This window comes from Ovis canadensis, chromosome 6 (genome assembly GCF_042477335.2).
Source record: "Ovis canadensis isolate MfBH-ARS-UI-01 breed Bighorn chromosome 6, ARS-UI_OviCan_v2, whole genome shotgun sequence".
NCBI lineage: Eukaryota > Metazoa > Chordata > Mammalia > Artiodactyla > Bovidae > Ovis > Ovis canadensis.
This window is the reverse complement of record NC_091250.1, coordinates 73,265,907-73,286,364: the sequence shown is the minus strand read 5'-3', so window position 1 is coordinate 73,286,364 and position 20,458 is coordinate 73,265,907. Positions and strand designations below refer to the sequence as shown.

At 42.8% G+C, this 20,458-nt stretch overlaps 1 protein-coding gene across 3 annotated transcripts in view; it reads right to left on the bottom strand.

Annotated features, from left to right (window-relative positions):
• Positions 1-20,458, bottom strand: part of PGCKA1 (PDCD10 and GCKIII kinases associated 1) — a 79,378-nt gene that overhangs the window by 24,178 nt on the left and 34,742 nt on the right. The window contains exon 1 of one of the 3 annotated variants that reach the window (XM_069593828.1): positions 18,475-18,604. The exons of the other annotated variants lie outside the window; for them this stretch is intronic. The gene's annotated coding sequence lies outside the window, so the exon portion shown is untranslated. Of the gene's footprint in view, positions 1-18,474; positions 18,605-20,458 lie in introns of those variants that run through there. 3 annotated transcript variants of the gene reach the window in all.

Below are 20,458 nucleotides of genomic sequence, written 5' to 3'. Positions count from 1 at the left end.
CAGGACAAGCAGGTACAGAAGAAGCGCAGAAATGGCAGCTGCCATTCTTCTCACTGTTCTTAATCTACATGGGATGAGGGGCTCTTGGTAGAGAAGAGGGTCTCCTCGTCTCTCATTTCTTCTCATCATCGCCCTGATCTCTGGCTTTTTCAAAAAGCTCTCTCATTGACCAGGAACTTTATTAACTACATCAGGAATAGGAATTTAAGTTCAAGAAGGGCAAAGGGAAGAAAGAAGAGGGAAGGGCACTGGCAGTCACTCAAAGCCCAGGACATGCCAGCCTGGCCTGCCCATTGTTCTGTAAACCCTCCCAAGGTCGAGAAGCTCAAGCTGATGAGACGGTGGCTGGAGGGGGAAGAGGCTTGCAGCTGGTGGAAAAGGAAGCACGGTGACATGTAAACTCACAGGAGTCAGGTAGGGGGCGCTGTGGATGCCACGCTCAGGGCCTGACTTGATGGGATTCCCATCATAACCAGTGGCCACATGTGGCACTCACAGTGGCCCAAGAGTAGAGGTGGCCGAGGCAACTGAACCAGCGTGTAACCTTCCCACAGACTGGCTTTTACTCAGCATTTATGCCATACAGCCCATCTCGGTGTACTTCTCTAACTTCCATGAGAAGAAAACCCAACTTTCTTCCCAAGTGGAGTTAAATTCTAAATATGATAAGCCTCAGTTGGCACCAACACTGGTTGCCAGAATTAACTTTTCCTTGTAATTTGTAAATGCATTCAGGCTTGTTTTGGGGTTTTCTTTTATGGGTTTGCCCCCACCCCCACCTCTAAGCAGGGCCAATATCTGAATAGAAAGAAAAGGCCTCCAGCTGGGCTCCTTTCTCCCAACAAGCTTTGCAAGCTTTGCGGCATCTTCCTTGGATACGGTTCAGCTGGGGGCCTTCCCCGTATTCCAGGAGGAATTTCTGTGTCCTCACAGAGGGGCCCTTTGTTGTCTGAGGTTGTGAGAAGTTAACCACTACTTTGCACAAGGAAATATCTTTTCCCTCTGTGAAGCAATGATCAAAGAAGAATGCCATTTAAACCAAGGAAAAACAAAACTGTGATTTATCTCTAGAATCTCTATGGGAAAAAAGAAAGGCCCTAATTACTTTAGTAACACATGATCAGCTGCAGTAGAAAGTGTAAAATTCACTCATCTATTGATGGATTTTAAAGTTTAGTCCTTGGTGCAAAGTCTAAGTGCTTTTTTAAAAAGCATGCAAACTTTTTTTTTCCCCTTTTGCAGCTGCTCTGCTCACAAATACCTCCAATCTTTTTCAAATGCTTTAAGAATTTTTTCACTAAAAATATATTTGTATGTGTACATATTTATATATAAAATAGATATAATTACACAGACACATGCACAAATACATATAAGCACGCAAAGTTTAGGAAAAGTGTGGGAGGAAGCCTTAGTCAAGGAACCTAACCTGGGTTAGATGCTCAGTTTTTTCTCGGGATTTATTTTATGTCCATTTGCATATCCATTTTACACAATATATAACAGCTTCATGTATTGCTTTTTCCCCCTTTAACATTATATTTTGAGCCTTTTCCATGACAATCCATAATGTCCATAATGATTATTTTAAATGGCTGCAAATTATTCCAATTAGTTATGCCAGTTAACCATTTCTCTCTATGGCTTAACATTTCTGGAACTTTCCATTTTTGTTAAAGTCACCCTCCTTGCAGTTTCCAAGTTCCAAGTCTATGGTGCTTTATATAATTGTAACAAGTGACCTGATTTCGATTTTCTTTGCCTTTCATTTTCTTAATTTTCTTCTGACACAAAGTAAAGACCTATAGGGCCAAGCTGTTAAGAGACAGCCAGGAGGCTGTTTCTCCATCACAAACCAGGTAATGCTGCATCCACAAGGCATCACTGCCCTTCAGAGCTTTATCCAGGTGAAAGCAAAGGGAACCTGCCTGGCCATCACCCATCCAGGCAGAAATCCTCTCTTACCAAACAGTTAAAAACCCCACACAGTAGATGCCAGGGAATCAGACCTGGATCCGCATTGTTTAGTCGCTAAGTCGTATCTGACTCGTTGTGACCCCATGAACTGTAGCCTGCCGGGCACTTCTGTCCATGGGATTTCCCAGGTGAGAATACTAGCATGGGTTGTCATTTCCTTCTCCAGGGGATCCTCCTGACCCAAGGACCCTCATCTCTTGCTTGGCAGGCAGTGGATTCTTTGCCACCAAGCCACCTGGGAAGTCTGACCTGTATTCTTAACTTGTGTGTCCCTTTTAACAGCAGGGGCCCCAGGAGAAATGGCTGTAAACCATCCTGTAAACCTGTTTATGCCAATGCCCTTTGGATATTACCTTTTTCTATTTATAAAGTCTGATTCTGTCTCAGTTTTCTCACAGATGTGGCATAAGAGATGTGTCTCAGATGTACATGCTGACTCTCACACCTTCATTTACCAAGGGTAGGCGAGGGGGGATGGAACAGGAGGCAGGGCCCAGGGGCCAAGTCACCACACTTGTAGGTCCAGCAGTTCATTTGTGCACAGGAGCTCAGGGAAATTGTGGGCACAGGACTCTTCACTAGGCCCAGGGATGGCAGTGTAATTACACTCAGTAGATGTTCAAAACCCAAACTTGGGCTCCAGATTGGAGGCAAGACTGAGTGAGTGTGTGTGTGCGTATGTGTGGTGATAGTGACGGTATCTGGCGCTTGAACATCCAGTTTGCGTTTGGTGCTTGACATTCATTATTTCGTCTTCTTCCCATAATGTGGAAATACGCACTACTAGCTCCATCTTATGAATATAGAGAATGGTTTAGCAAGCTTAAGTAACTCATATAAGGTTACCCAACTAGCAAATGGTGGAGCTGGGCTTCAGAAAGCTTTTAATTTATATCATGGAGTCTTCCCTATGACAGGATTTCTGTCATAAAGCCTTTCATCATGGGGGCAGGTAGGAAGTACGGGAAACAGGAGGTCAGCTAACCCAGGCTTCCCATTCATGGAGGGCCTCAGTGTAGACTCTTCACCACTATCTCCAAATATACAGCCAGAGCTACATGGACAGGACTGCAAGAAGACAGTGTTTATCACACAGTTTTGAACTTCAGCCCCATGTTTCCATAGTAAATTCCCTGCAGTTCCCAATGAACTAATACTTTCCATATAAATAGGAAAATTTTATTACCTTTATGCATGTATGCAATATTGCAGATCTGTACATGAAAGCTTTTAAAATATTCTCTAATTTTTATTATCCCATTCTGTCATTATTTTACTACTTAATATACCAAGAACCTTGAAGAGAACAACGAAAAAGTAATCCAGACCCTGTTTCAACCTCTGAATGATTTGATCTGACATTACGGCTGTTCTAGAAAAATCAGGCTGTATATTCACCCTAAGTCAGACTTACGTGGAATTACTTCACGGGAAATTTTCAGAGCTGAAATTTTCAGCTCTCATGTTTCTCTTGTAGGGACTTCACTGTTTGTGATTCTGTAAGTATCTGCATCTTAAGAACCTTAAGAGCTGTTAACCATGGATTACATTCTTGGTACTAACACAGTGAAAAAGCCGGCTTAAAGCTCAGTACTAAAAAAACTAAGATCACGCCATCCGATACTGTCACTTCATGGCAAATAGAAGGGGAAGAGGTCGAAGCAGCGATAGATTTCCTCTTCTTGGGCTCTATAATCACTGCGGATGGTGACCACAACCATGAAATTAGAAGATGACTTTTTCTTGGCAGGAAAGCTATGACACACCTAGAGTGTGTTAAAAAGCAAAGACATCATTTTGCCAGCAAAGGTCCATCTAGTGAAGGCTATGGTCTTTCCAGTAGTCATGTATAGACGTGAGAGTTGAACAATAAAGAAGGCAGAGCACCAAAGAATTGATGCTTTCAAACTGTGGTGCTGGAGAAGACTCTTGAGAGTCCCTTGGAAAGCAAGGAGATCAAACCAGTCAATAGTAAAGGAAACCAACCCTGAATACTCTTTGGAAGGACTGATGCTGAAGCTGAAGCTCTAATACCACCTGATGTGGACAGCTGACTCATTGGAAAAGACACCAATGCTTGGAAAGATTGAAGGCAGAAGGAGAAGAGAGTAAGAGAGGATGAAATAGTTGACTGGCATCACTGATTCAATGGACACGAATTTGGGCAAACTCTGGGAGATGGTGAGGGACAGGGAAGCCTGGCATGCTGCAGTCCACAGGGTTGAGAAGAGTCGGACATGACCTGGCGAATGAACAACATTGACATAGGTAAGCAATCAATCACCAGTAGCTGTTATAATGATGCTATTGATAAGGGCAAGGGGTCCTGGGCAAGGGCTTTGCTGCAAAAGCCCATCACTCTCTGCCCCAAACTGGCCAGCCATGCCATGATTAACTGAGACTCCATGTATTAGAAGAGGACTTGAACATGTCAGTTAAGTTGTCTTGGGACTTCCCTGGTGGTCCAATGGTTAAGAATTCACCTTCCAATGCAGAGAACATGAGTTTGATTCCTGGTTGAGCAGATCCCCTGAAGTAGGAAATGGCAACCCACTCCAGTATCCCTGCCTGGAAAATTCCATGGACAGAGGAGCCTGGTGGGCTACAGCCTGTGGGGTCATAGAAGTCGGAAACAATTGAGCATGTATGCCATCCATCCTTATGGAGAACTAAGATCCCACATGCTTCAGGTCTACTAAGCCCACGTGCTGCAACTACTGAGCCTGCGCTCCACAACTAGACAGAAGCCTCCATGCCACACCAAAGAGCCTGCATGCAGCAACGAAGATCTCATGTGCTGCAACTCAGACTCGAGGCAGCCAAATAATTACATAAATATTTAAAAAAATATTAAGCGTCCCTGGCTAGTGAAAGTGTTGCTCAGTCATGTCCAACTCTTTGAGACCATCATGGATTGTCCATGGAGTTCCCCAGGCCAGAATACTGGAGTGGGTAGCCTTTCCCTTCGCCAGGGGATCTTCCCAACCCAGAGATCGAACCCAGGTCTCCCAAGTTGCATTGGATTCTTTACCAGCTGTCCCTGGGTAAGTGTCTCCCAGTTTACAGTGAGATTTATGAAGTGTTACTGACACTCTGGTTAAGTTCTTAGACAGTAAGAACAAAGAAATAGCTATTAAACTGCTACGAATAAAGATTAAAGTTAGAATCACAGCATTTGTGATGGGAAGCCCTGAGAAAAATTACTCTAGCCCACATGTACTATGGATTGGGACCTGCAGCCCTGAGAAGCTAAGTGATGCCCAGCAACAATTTTTCAAACCATGCTGCTGTCCTTGTAGAGGTCTAGAGTAAGGGTCAGGCTACCCGGTTTTGCTACACAAAGTTTCCTTGGAATGCAGGTATGCCCATTCATTGAGGAGTTGTCTGTGGCTGCTTTCAAGTTACACAGCAGTGTTGAGTAGTGGCGACAGACATTGTATGACCCACAAATCCTAAAATATTTACTTACTTTCTGGCCCTCTGCAAAGTGCTGACTCTAGCTCTAAAGGATGAACAAAGTATATGAGGAGGAACCAAAGCAGAATCATGTGAGTGAACCTGAAGTAGGTCTCTGGAGGCCTGCCACTGGGCACCTGAGTGAGCTTGGGAGCGGGCTCTCCAGCTCGCATGCAGCCTGGAGATGGCCCTGGCCAGGCCAGCAGCTGGACTATAACCCCAAGAGAGACCTTGAACCAGAGGTGCCCTGTTAAATGGTGCTTGGGTTCCTGTGAGATAACAGATGTTTGTTGTTTTAAGCTACTAATTGGGGGGGATTACCATGTTACACAGCAATAGATCACTAATACAGCTGTGGTACTGGTGGTAGAGAACCTGCCTGCCAACGCAGGAGACGTCAGAGACACAGGTTTGATCCCTGGGTGGAGAAGACCCCCTGGAGGAGGGAACGGCAACCCACCCCAGTATTCCTGTCTGGAGATCTCATGGACAGAGGAGTCCGGTAGGTAACAGTCCATACAGTTGCAAAGAGTTAGACATGACTAAAGTGACTTAGCATGCATGCATGCAGCTAGGCTCACCTTTTCAAGGTGAGTGAAATTCTGCCTCCCAGGTCAAAGGCCCACTGTGATCTGCTGGTGAACTCCTGGTCCCCAACTCCTGTGGAAGCATCTGTGCTGATTCTTATGCAGACTCTACCCCTTGGTCTTGCGGTCAGTTACACAGATGTCTGTCTCTCTAGCTGGTGCTGTGGCTTATTCAGTTTCGTAACCACAGACTCTAATTTACTACCTATTATTCATAATGGCATAATAATGTTAATGAATAATAATATTGATGCTTACTATGCATCATGCACTTTATGTGCATTATCTCATTTAACCCTCATAACAGCCCTCATATTCTTCAGCCCACTTAATAGGGGAGAAAACAAAGGTTACGCAACTGCCTTTTATCCTCTAGTGAGCAAGCAGGAGAACCAAGATTTGAGCTCTGACTGGCCCTGAAGCTGCCACACTCTATCAGCTGAGACCCCAAATCCCAGGATATGGGGCTCCAGTGTAGGTACTACACAACTAAGAGCTGACATGCTGCAACTAAGACCCAGCACAGCCAAAGAAGTAAGCACGGAAAAAAAAAAAAAAAAAGAAAAACTACTGACTTTTAGTTCACAGCAAGTATAGAATCAAAATGAAATGATTTCCCAGTCTTTGTCCAAGCACCCGTAGCAGACAGGAGGTCAGGAAAACAAGCAGAAGTGGACAGGGAAGGGCCTGAGGAAGGGGGAAAGGGACACTGGAATCTGCTCCCGACACCCCTTTCCCACTTCCTGTTCTTCCACCTCCGGCTCACGGCATCACTGTGGCTCCACACCCCCACCCCATCTGCAAAACCCCCCCAAACAGTGGTGGGATAATGAGGAGAAATCCTCAATTCTTTCACACTTTGGGAGTTCTTACTGGACTGCCCTGAGCTCTCTCCTCCCTGGAAAGCCCTCTTCATGTTGTCCAGCTGACTACTTCTCACTCCATCTTGGCCTCTTCCAGAAAGGAGAGCACCCTGGATCCCCTGGGCTATGCTAGTTGTCCTGGTTCTGAACTCCCACCGTACCCGCTGCACCTTTCATACGAGTCATAATTTTTCACACTTGCATCCTTGGTGTGTAGAAAAGTGCTTGACATACATTTGACTGATTTTAGACGAATAAAGGAAAGAATTTTTATGTATTTCTAGGCTGTTCTGTGCTAGAATGTAAATTCCCTAAGAAAACTGTCTGGCGCTCAATCCAGCATCAGGCATGCAGTGGGAGCTCAATAATAGTTAACCAGCCGGCCCTAAATGTCTGGCCTTATACTACTAGATTCAGGGCAGTAGGTCTGATTAAAGAGAGCTGAGGTCAAGAAACGGCTTCAGGGTTCAGAAGACACCCCAACTGTGACCACACTTGAATGGATGCCCAGGATCTTCCTGGACATGGGTTCTCATGATTTAAGTTCCTAGACTTCATGATGCCATTACATCAGTGCGTGCGCATCCTCTAGGAAAGTATATCTAGTCTGCTCAGACTGCAGCCAAATGATTTAAATGGTATGTTTCTTGGAGCAATGGTTTTCAAAAATAAAAACAAAAATGAGTACTTCTGTATGGGTTACCTATTTCATCTTGCTTCCTTAAATCACACACACACACACACACGCACACCTATTTCATCTTGCTTCCTTAAATGACACACACATACACACCCATCCACACCCACACCCACACCCACACCCACACACACACACCCAAAACCAACAGAGCTTCCCTTCTAACCAACTACAAAATCCCAGGAGACCAAAAACTTTCTCCGGATTTCCTTTAAGTGTTATTTCTGGTGAGTTAGGTAAAATGGACACCACCTTTCCAAATAAAGAACTTGATGTATTTTTCATGTCAAAACCAGAAAGAAGATGCTTAATAATCACTCAAAAAATGTGCACTGTATTTCTTATCATTACTTAGCAATCCACTTACTTTTCTAAGGGAACTGAGAACTCTGCAGACATGGTCTGTCTCCATTAAGATGCCTGTCCAAACTTGAGTCAAATATATCTTGCTCAGTTATTATTTTTATCTTTTCATTTAAGCATTTCTAATCCTATGTGAGCAATTTTCCAGAAAATAATGGAAACTTCCCTAGCTGTTTTTTTTTTCCTTCATTTCTTTCATTAACAAATATTAGATATCCATAAGATTAAGGTTAAAAGATTCTTCTTTCTTGGAAGAAAAGCTATGACAAAACTAGACAGTGTATTAAAGAGCAGAGACATCACTTTGCCAACAAAAGTCCATATAGTCAAAGTTACGGTTTTTCCAGTGTCATGAACAGATGTGATAATTGGACCATAAAGAAGGCTGAGCACTGAAGAATTGATGCTTTTGAACTGTAGTGCTGCAGAAGACTCTTGAGAGTCCCTTGGAAAGCAAGGAGATCAAACCAGTCAATCTTAAAGAAAATCAACCCTGAATATTCATTGGAAGGACTTGTGCTGAAGCTGAAGCCTCAGTGCTTTGGCCACCTGATATGAAGAGCCAACTCATTGGAAAAGACCTTGATGCTGGGAAAGATTAAGGTCAGGAGGAGAAGGGGACAACAGAAGATGAGATGGTTGGATGGCATCATTCGTGACTCGATGGACAAGAGTTTGAGTAAGCTTCGGGAGTTGGTGATGGACAGGGAAGCCTGGTGTGCTGCAGTACATGGGGTCGCAAAGAGTTGGACATGACTGAGCGACTGAACTGAAATGAACTGAACTGAACTGACAATGGGGATATTGCTGTTTCTAGCACGATTACAAGGTTTAGAGATAAGGCATACAAAGGCCCTAAAATACTACCTCAGACATGACTAAGTCTGAAGATGGTGGCAGAGTCACTGAAAAGACTCCTTTTCTGGACACACATGGACCCTTTAGGACACTGCTTCTTCTCTTAATAGAGATGTGCTTTGCAAATGCAACTGTAAGTGAGTCAGAGCAAGCCAGGTCACAACAAGATTTCTTAGGTATATGCAACATGGTTACTTGGCTTTCTCAAAGCACTATTTCATCTCTTCTCAGAAAATTAAAAAAAAAAAAGTGAAGGAAAACTTGTAATTGGGAGTGTTTTAGCAGACCCAAAGGGCAACTTCTATAGTAGATATTTCATGTTGAATCATGGGCCTGAGTTTTCTCCTGTGAAACCAGCATAGATAATAGTCATGAGGGGAGGGTCTTCTTTAGATGAATGATAAACTCTCTTAAAGAGTATTTGAGACTTTCAAAAATATGCTACCCTGGAATATCTACCAATACATTTGGGATTCCAAGCCTCTTTAGACCCTTTCTTTAAGTAGATATCAAAAAATTACAAATACAAAAAGGCTTATATATATATATATATATATATATTTTTTTTTAATGTTGAATAGGAGTAATGAAAGGTGAAAAGTTAAAGTGTTAATCACTCAGTCATGTCAGACTTTTTGTGACTCCATGGACTGTAGCCTGCCAGGCTCCTCTGTTCATGAGATTTCCCAGACAAGAATACTGGAGTATTGGGTATTAGCTGCAGCACGAGAACTTTTAATTGAGGCATGTGGGCTTTAGTTCCCTGACCAGGAATTAAACCTGGGCCCACTGCATTAGAAGCTTGGAGTCTTAGCCACTGGACCACTAGGGAAGGCCCCCCCTCATGCGTTCTAGTAGGAGGGTAAATAGGCTGAACTGATTCCATATTTCCCCCGCTAGAATATAGCATTTTCTTCTAGGAATAAAAAGAACAACCCATTTGTTATGCTTATTAATCAGGTCAAATCTAAAGGAAGTCAGGATTCCAAGACCTCACTTGTCTTTTTATTTTATATTATATTATATTTATATTATAGTTAGAAACCCTATTCTTTATTCTGAATTTCAGGGACACCAAGGATTAACTGTCAAGCCACAGGCAATTTCAGCAAATGCTAAGCATTTCAAGCACAGAAGGGATAACAGAGCTACTGGGAGTTAGCTTAACCTTAAGACATAAGACAATTATAACACAATAATACATGATCATATGGTTAAGGAGAAGACACAAAGGAAGGAATATATATGAATTTCAAAGACAGGAATACTAAAAGAATAAAATTAATGGCTGTAATCTAAAGTACCTAGTTATATTTATGTAGCACACTACTGAAGACAATTTGATATGTGTTTCTGGGGAAATCACAGAATTTAGCCTAGAAATATTTTATGCATAAGGACTTTAGGTAATATACTGTTAAATTTAAACATCATTCAAATTCATAGATTTCAGTGAGAGCTGCTATATCATCATGCTTCATAAAATCTCAAGCTAGGTTCCTGGGTGGGAAACATTCTAAATGAGAAAAAAAAGCACAAAATATGATTAACCAAATATGACAAGCTGTCAGAATTAAAACCTCAAACTATAAGCATTGAACTGGATTACCTAAATTGAATTTTTAAGAATAATAATAAAATGTATGTGTGTGCACACAAAAACTTAAGCTTGAACAAAGTGGGAAGTTTTTCTCTCCTGGTGGAGTTTACATAATGTATACTGGGCTAGAACTGTTGATGAGAATAGTTCCTTAAACTACAGTGTCTTTAAATTTGAGTACACACTGCTAAACCATATAATGTAAGTTTGGAAGGAATGCAAAGTAAATGTATCAGTTCAACTCAGTTCAGTCGCTCAGTCATGTCTGACTCTTTGCGACCTCATGGACTGCAGCACGCCAGGCTTCCTGGTCCATCACCAACTCCAGAAGCCTGCTTAAACTCATGTCCATCAAGTTGATGATGCCATCCAACCATCTCATTCTCTGTTGTCCCCTTCTCCTCCTGCCTTCAAACTTTCCCAGCATCAGAGTCTTTTCCAGTGAGTCAGTTCTTTGCATCAGGTGGCCAAAGTATTAGAGTTTTCAGCTTTAGCATCAGTCATTCCAATGAATATTCAGGATTGATTTCCTTTAGGATGGATTGGTTGGATCTCCTTGCAGTCCAAGGGACTCTCAACAGTCTTCTCCAATACCACAGTTCAAAAGCATCAATTCTTCAGTGCTCAGTTTTCTTTATAGTCCAACTCTTATATCCATACATGACTACTGGAAAAACCATAGCTTTGACTAGATGGACCTTTGTTGGCAAAGTAATGTCTCTGCTTTTTAATATGCTGTCTAGGTTTGACATAGATTTTCTTTGAGCAAATGTCTTTTAATTTTATGGCTGCAGTCACCATCGGCAGTGATTTTGGAGCCCCCCAAAATAAAGTCTGTCACTGTTTCCATTGTTTCCCCATCTATTTCCCAGGAAGTGATGGGACCACATGCCATGATCTTAGTTTTCTGAACGTTGAGTTTTAAGCCAACTTTTTCACTCTCCTCTTTCACTTTCATCAAGAGGCTCTTCAGTTCTTTGCTTTCTGCCATAAGGGTGGTGTCATCTGTGTATCTGAGGTTATGCTTTTCAAGTTAAATCCTTGACATCTTCCTTTCCCAGCCTGTAGGGGGCACACTTCCTGCCTAGGAGAACACTGTGGTCAATCCAAATAGGCTTCCTCTCTCTGGGCAACTGCAGAGGAACTGGGGATTTTGTGTGAAATTGTATTTTCTGAAACTTTTTTTCTTTCTTTTGTTGCTTCACCAGGGTTTTGACCTCATCAGACCTATACTGGCGCAGTTCTACTAGTTCTTTCTCTCCCTCTTCCCCAGAGAGGCGCTTTAAAGCTTACATCTCAGGGTTAAAATCCTAGCATGTTCTTGGAAATTTACACACATGTGCAATAGTTAAACGCCAAACAGAAAATCCAGCCTTGGGCCTTCTTGGCTAGGGTGTGGCCACAGGTTGGCTGTGTGGCTGACTGCTTTTGCTAAACAAACCCAAACTCGAAGCCTGAACTGCTGCCAAGGGGTAGTGATTCCACAGTCAAGAGGAGGAGCGGTACGCTCCTCCTTGCTGAAGACTCTAACGAAAGCATGAGGTTCCTTTAGTCAAAGCTCTTCAACTCCCACAGTGCTTTGCAACCATCAGTATTCAAGCAGTACTTGGAATAAAAACAAACCCAGTGCTCACTCTCCTGGAGTTGGGACTCGTTGTCATTAAATTCAGTAGAAACGGCCAAACATTTAAAAAATTCAGAAGGAAGCCCAAAATCACCATTTCTATTTGTATATTATGATTCATAATTCAGGCCTAACTTCTGATGAAGCTTAATGTATGTTACAGCCAAGGCTGGGAATTGACATTGAAAAAAGAAATACTATATAAAATGTATACTATTTCCCTCACGTGTTGCAAATTGCCTTGAATCATTTCAAGTGAGCTAGGCAGTTTTTTAATGTTGTTAGGTCTTTAGCCTACTGAGGCACTTTAGAACTCTGATGGAAATACAAAATCCTCAGGCCCCAGTATTTCATAAAATATTGCCATGTCTGCTCACTCACTGTCACATCAGATTCTTTGTGACCCCATGGACTGTGACCCTCCAGGCTCCTCTGTCCATGGGATTCTCCAGGCAAGAATACTGGAGTGGGTTGCCATTTCCTCCTCCAGGGGATCATCCTGACTCAGGGACTGAACCCATGTCTCCTGAATCTCCTGCACTGCAGGGGGATTCTTTACTGTTGAGTCACTGGAGAAGCCAAATATTGTCATAAATTTAAACAATTAAAAAGTATGGTACATACGTAACTATATATATCTACAACTGTGCTGGGCATTGTGGAAAAATTAAAAACTATATGACTTACTCTTTCCAAGAATTTTATAATCTGATTAAGAAGCCAAATCCAGTACATGAAGCAATCTGATGGTAACTAAACATAAAACAACATGGAGTCCAGCGTGAAGTTGCTGCTGCTGCTGCTAAGTTGCTTCAGTTGTGTCCGACTCTGTGCGACCCCATAGACAGCAGCCCACCAGGCTCCCCCGTCCCTGGGATTCTCCAGGCAAGAATACTGGAGTGGTTGCCATTTCCTTCTCCAATGTATGAAAGTGAAAAGTGAAAGTGAAGTTGTTCAGTCATGTCTGACTCTTAGCGACCCCATGGACTACAGCCTACCAGGCCCCTCCATCCATGGGATTTTCCAGGCAAGAGTACTGGAGTGGGGTGTCATTGCCTTCTCCAGTGAAGTTGCTGCCAGTCCTCAACTTAGCTCTGCCTGCGTCTATTCTCTGGGCTAAGAATTTATACATCCCCTTTGCTTTAGTGTCTACAACTTAATTTACTTCACCATACACAGTACGATATAAATGTTTCATTTATTAAACTTTAGGGGGTAGTGAGAAATTTACATTTCAGGGTGATCACCTAGTACCTAATCAGGAAGTCTAAACTTAAAAGAAGTCATTAAATGCAAATCCACTGTCCATTTACTAAGATATGAATTGATGAATGGCATAAATGGGTTTTCATTGGTGAAGTCACTGATATATTAACCAGGAAAATAAATGTTAGAAATAGACACTACTTGTGGGATTTAAGGGACACAGTCATGGCTTCCTTGGCCTCAGGTAAACAGGGAGTAGAACCTAGAGTTTACACCCTTAGGCATGTTACATGAAGTGGGCTCCCAGTCCTGTGACCTGTCATTGATTACGTGGTTTCTGGCACCTGATGCTGACTATAAGAGTAACAGAATCCTGTGTATGAAATATTGTCTGGTCCGACTCAATCTTTTCTGCAGGGTGGTGGCAGAACTTAGAAGGACAGAGGATTGGGGTTTCAAGTTTACAAAACCGATTGCTACTCTGCTTTGTGTCTGCTTGCAAATAAAAATATGTATGTGGAGAACTTGGTCTGGGACTTGCTTTCATTACATCCTAACAAGGGTGATGCTGGAGACTAGCTACTTCTCACCCACCTCGAACTTTCCTCTGGCCGCTATTCTGTAAGCTGGATCTCATTTAGTTTGATTTTCAGATGCTTGAAAGAGCTGCTTTAAGGTCAAATGCAACTTTGGCCCTTACAGGTTATATGGCTGATTATACTGGTTCGGGCTTCCCAGGTGGCGCTAGTGGTAAAGAACCCGCCTGCCAATGCAGGAGACATAGACTCGGGCTCAATCCCTGGGTCGGGAAGATCCCCTGGAGGAGGGAAACCACTCCAGTATTCTTGCCTGGAGAAACCCATGGACAGAGGAGCCTGGTGGGGTTCAGTCCATAGGGTCACAAAGAGTCAGACACGACTGAAGCAACTTAGCACACATGGACGGTCGGGAAGATCCCCTGGAGGAGGGAAACCACTCCAGCATTCTTGCCTGGAGAAACCCATGGACAGAGGAGCCTGGTGGGGTTCAGTCCATAGGGTCACAAAAGGGTCAGACACGACTGAAGCAACTTAGCACATATGCACGTATAGTGGTTTACTCCCATTGAATTAGGATGGCAGCACCCACCTCTCAGGTGACACTAAATTTAAAACAATTATGTCTGGAGCCCTGCGGGGCTCATGCATTGCTAGTTCCCCTCCTCTGCACTAACGTCCCCTTGTTATTCTTTTCCCATCCCAGAGGAAACGCATGCATGTTTGCAGAACTGAAATGAATAATCTCTTTCTCTCTGTTCTGTTTCAGTTTCTCTGGACTAAACGAATTTTGGAATTGTAAACCTGGCACCTATAATTACTCCAGCTTATATCTGGATTCCTCGAATCATCAGAGGCTAAAGTCCTTTGGCCTTTCCCCCTTTTTAGCATGTGGGGTCCTACCTCACCCTCTACTGGAACCATGTGTGTGCCCATTCACCCCTCTTGGACTCTTCATGGGTGATGACTGCTTTGGCCTCTCTCCATATCACCTCAGTCACTTGCCTTAGACCACACTTCTAAAGAGGGTATCTATTTAACCTTCACGTCATTTAAAAAAAAAAAAAAAAAAGCCCCTTTCTTCACTGTAAAAGATGAGAAACTGTCAGAGAAAGGCTCGGGTGGCGTAGCCAACCTCCTAGCTAGCTCCTGTGATCCCTGCCTCCTGCTATCACATCTTCGTGAGGTCCTCTTCCCACACTGACGCAGGGCTGGCCTGTGTGTTCAATAAAACAAGGCAGAAATGATGCTGTGTGATTACCAAGGCTGGGTTAGGGTAGGAAAAGCATAAGTGCTTCTGCAGTGGTCTTTCAAGTGGTTCACTCTGGGGGAAGCCAGCTGCCCTGCCGTGAGGACACTGATACGGTGGAGAGGAACCCGCTGAGCCTCCTCGGAAGTGCATCTTCCAGTGCCCGTCAAGCCTCAGTGACTGAAGCCCCAGCCAGGTGCCTGACAGCAACCTCACAGGAGACTCCACTCTGGAAAAGCACACCCGGCTGCTCGCAAATTCATGACTTCTGTTTTGCTCTCGCCATGAGAGAAATTTCCAGGCTTCTGCCGAGGTGGAGGAGGTGCTGCCACCCAGGTGCGTGCAGGAGGAAAAGGAGGGAGGGGTGTCACCTGTGTCTTAAACACAGTTCCTCCATCCTACCGTCCTGGCCTCAGAGACCTCTCCCCCCAGCCCGAGGCCTGGAGCATCTGAGCACCCTGCCAGGCCTTCCCTGGGAGGCCAGCGGCTGAAACTCCGTGCTTCCAATTCCAGGGGCACGGGTTTGATCCTTGGTTGGGAAGTTAAGATCCCACATGCTGTGTGGCCAAAAAAATAAGCAGGGGGTGGGTGGTGGCAGGGAGGGCATGAAAACTGATGGGATTCATCTGTCCCATTTCCAGCTTCTGGGTCAGCTTTCTCAGGTCCACTGAGTGCGTGGTTACTCGTCCACCTACTTTCTGTTAATAGCCCCAGCAGGTGCCTTGGATCTCTGAATCAGGGAAGGTCCAGGTAATACTCGGGGTGCACGCGTGCATATGTGCTCAGCTGTTTCAGTCGCATCCGACTCTTTGTGACCCCATGGACTGCAGCCCGTCAGGCTTCTCTGTCCATGGAATTCTCTAGGCAAGAATACTGAAGTGGGTTGCCATGCCCTCCTCCAGGGGATCTTCCTGACCCAGGGATCAAACCTGAGTCTCTTATGTCTCCTGCATTGGAAGGCGGGTTCCTTACCATTAGCACCACCTGGGAAGCCCAGTATTCAGGGTGGGTATCATATAAAGAGAGGAGAATGAAGTAATGTGCATTCAGCATGCCGAGAGCCCTCCAGTCTCCTTCTCACCCTCAATCTCCCAAACAAACACTGGCAGCCAGACCCTCACCCTCAGGGCAAGAGTTTGCAGGCATTTTCTAAGGGGATCTGGCCAACACAAGAGGAAAGCCCTAAAGTGACTGACAGTGGAAGTTCCCTAACAACTAGCTCAGCCAGATCTTACAAGTAACCACCAATAAGTGCAGTCGATCTCTCACCCTCACAGTTTCATTTGGAACTTTAGTTTAACTCCCTCACTCGTATGTATAAGAACACTAATGATTATCAAATAGCTGAGGAAAACCAAAAAACAATACGGAGAGATCGGAAACTATGGAGTAAAAAGAAAATTTCAAAAAAGATTATTAAAGAATTCATGGAGATAAGAGAAATATATTGTCTCATGAAGCAAGAAAATGATACTGCTTAAAAAACGAGAGAATTAAGAGAACAACAACAAAAAAGCCTCTTAGGAATTAAAAATATGACAGCATAAATAAAAACTTGAAAGAATTTAAGTTAAAATTGAAGAAATTAAAGTGAAAAGACAAACAGACCACAGGAGAGCAAGAATAAGAAAAGCAGATAAATAATCCAGGAATTCCAGGAGATCGAGAGAATAAAAAGAAAGCACCCACAGGAGAAGAAAATATCAAATATTTTCCAAGAAAATTTCTCAAAACTGGAGGGTAGATTTTCTAGATTTAAAAGGCCCAGTGAGTTTCTAGTTGTTGATTAGTCACCAAGTTGTGTCCGACTCTTTTGCGACCCCACGGACGGTAGCCTGCCAGGCTTCTTTGTCCAGGGGCTTTCCCAGGCAAGAATACTGGAATGGGCTGCCATTTCCTTCTCCAGGGGATCTTCCCGACCCAGGGATCAAACCCATGTCCCCTACATTGGCAGTCGGATTCTGTACCTCTGAGCCACCACGGAAGCCCTTGAGTTTCCTGGACAATGGATTAAAAAAAAAAAAAACGAAAAACACAAAAACCCGCACTGAGGTGATATCACTGTGAAATTTCCCAACATATTCAACCAGCTTTCAGAGAAGAAAATACGTACACACACACACACACACACACACACACGTGACTGGGAGCTGGAGTGGTGGCTGGAATTAGAACACTTATAGCAGCCATACCATGAATAAGGAAACTGTAGAGCAAGGTCTTCAAAATTTGGAAGAAAAAAAAAATCTGGGTGAAAATAATTTCCAACACTGAACTCTCTATGAAATCAGGCTATGAGTCCAGTGAGGTAGAATACAGGCATTTTTAGACAGGCAAATTCTTACATAATTTTAAACTTCATATGCTTTCTGTCAGGGAGCGACTGTAGGATGTAGTCCATGAAAATGAGGAACTAAAACAAGAAAAAAGAGGTCTATGAAATAGGAGCTCCAACATAGCAGAGAAGTGAAGGGACCCTGTGGAGCTGCAATGACAAGACTCAGCAATAACCAGGCGGAGGGGCCAACCAGTCCAGATGAGCAGGTGGGCAGTCTCTGAGAGAGATTTCTTCAAAAGCATGAAATTGGCAGAATGGATACAATACCTGATATGAAACTGATAGAATCACGGAACATCTTTGGAGAATGTTTATACAACTGGCAAATATTTCAGTACTCAATGAATGTTTAAGTACATAAAACTCACGCACACAAACCAGACAGACAAAAATAAATAAACAAGTAAAAAGAAAATGATTAACTCTAGGAATAGGTTATACTGATAAGAAAAAAAATAGTATATGCTCCATTTCTGAACAGCACGGTCATAATAATGTAAACTTTGAATATTTTTCTAATCAAAACTGAGATGACACTACACTGTTAGGACAGCAACTGCAAATGATATAGGAGAATAAAGAGCTAGATCCTCGTGTTTGTAGGGGAAAGTCAGCGTACAGTGATGTCTCTGAAAAAAAGCAGGAGGTGGCGGCACTTACTTGCCATTAAGGTATATGGAGGCAGAGTGGAAAGTAGTTTCTCTGGGGAAGGGAAAAAGAGGAGCAGGAGCTTGGGACCTGTTCATTTCCTTGAGAAACCTTGTAGAACCAGCGTGTCTTTTAAGCTGTACCCTGCTATATATGATTTTGATGAACATTTAAAACATAATTTAAAGTGTAATAGTATATAGACAGCTAATGCGTACTGCTTTTTCAAAATAACATCTATGTAATTTTGATAAATAATATTTTGGATGTTTACTTTCCTTTTTCATAAATTGAGAGGGTTGGCCTAGATCTCTGCGTGTGTATGTTTTTTGTATCTCTTTGTACATGTGTCTGGACTTGTGAACATAAACACACAAATCTGATAATCAACAGTGGAATTGCCCTGATTATTTGATCATTAAAAATTAATATGTATTATCCACATATTTACAAAGACATAATCCGATCCTACTGAATGAAGAGCAAGGTGGCGCAGCCATCTATCGATTTGTAGAGAAACCCCTGAGGCTGCATTTCTGTCTTCCTCTGTCCATGTGAGAGGGGACGCAGGAAGAGACTAAAGTTCCCTGCTGTTTAGACTCTGGCCTGTGACGCAAGTATGGCGATGTGGGCCTAAAAGTTAATATTTATCCATCTCAGGGAGTTAAACTTGGCTTGAGAACTTGGCTGGAGGTTGGGGGTAGAAGGAAAGCGCTACAAACTCTGGTAAAGTTAATGCGTTAGCATAAATTCGTGCTAAAGTCAGTGTTAATCCTGGTAGCACAGCCAAGTCACTCGCATCTTCTCTAGCATATGCCAAGGAAGTTGATGGTGAGCCCTTCAACTTTCACCTCACTTTCAACAAAAACAGCACTTAAATGGGGAGGGCCAGGTATGCAGCTCTGAATTAAAGAGAAATGTGAAGACTGTCCAGTTCAAATCTCCCATTTCTTCCTAGCTTGGTGACTGGTAATTCAGTCTCTCTAGGCCCTGAATTCTTCATCCATGAAGACCTATTTCATGTAGCTGTTAGGAGCAGTACGAGTGTTAATACCTGTAGAGCACTAGAAACAGTGCCTGCGTGCGTCTTCTCTAAAACATGCAAAGAACAGAGCTGATTTACTGGGGTCTTAGATTCACGGCTGGCGTGCACTTTCACCGGCTCTGGCGTGCTCTCTTTCCCTTTCTCTTTAACCTGGACTTTATTTATGTAACCTGGTCTTCAGAATAATGGAAGCTCTAAGAAGAGAGACTTTCCCATGACAAATTTGGTCAAGTCAATCTCAAAAAGTCAAGGAACACATTGTTCACTGACCGTAGTAATCCTGTTTGGCAAAATCTCAGGTTACATTCATTTGCACCGACGTTTAGTATCTGACGCTAAAGCTTTCCTTTGGATGCCAGATGCATTTGGCATTCTTGGATGTGGTGGACAAACTCTGTACTAGTGCCAAGTCAAGGAGTCCAACGACTGGCTTAAGGACATGCTCTCATCCCTTTGTATTATTCCAGGTCCTCAACAATATCTGGCCTACAGAGAAGGAGATTGTTTGTTGAATTTAAAATGAAAAAAAAAAAATTGGTATGCTTGTCATAGTTGAAAATTATACAACCATACCTTAAAGTTACTCACAATTGTCTCATCTGTGAATGCAATCTTATTTTTCTCATTTTTTGTTTATACTAAAATTTTTATAGGCTAAATCACTATATTAAATGGAATGTTACTATATCATTACAGTATGTGTAATTTACATTTAAAGAAATTAATAAAGATGACTCATTGTAGGGAAGTAATACTGTTTAGTTGTGAGCTATTTTTTGTGTTAAAGAAATCCCCCAAAGAATATTAATTCCTTATCAGATATATGATTTCCAAATATTTTCTCTCATTTCACAGGTTGGCTTTTTACTCTACCATTTCCTTTGCTATATGCAGTTTTTTTTTTTTTTTTTTTTAGTTTTTTATTTTTTAAATTTTAAAATCTTTAATTCTTACATGCATTCCCAAACATGAACCCCCCTCCCACCTCCCTCCCCATAACATCTTTCTGGGTCATCCCCATGCACCAGCCCCAAGCATGCTGCATCCTGCGTCAGACATAGACTGGCGATTCAATTCACATGATAGTATACATGTTAGAATGTCATTCTCCCAAATCATCCCACCCTCTCCCTCTCCCTCTGAGTCCAAAAGTCCGTTATACACATCTGTGTCTCTTTCCCTGTCTTGCATACAGGGTCGTCATTGCCATCTTCCTAAATTCCATATATATGTGTTAGTATACTGTATTGGTGTTTTTCTTTCTGGCTTACTTCACTCTGTATAATCGGCTCCAGTTTCATCCATCTCATCAGAACTGATTCAAATGAATTCTTTTTAACGGCTGAGTAATACTCCATTGTGTATATGTACCACAGCTTTCTTATCCATTCATCTACTGATGGACATCTAG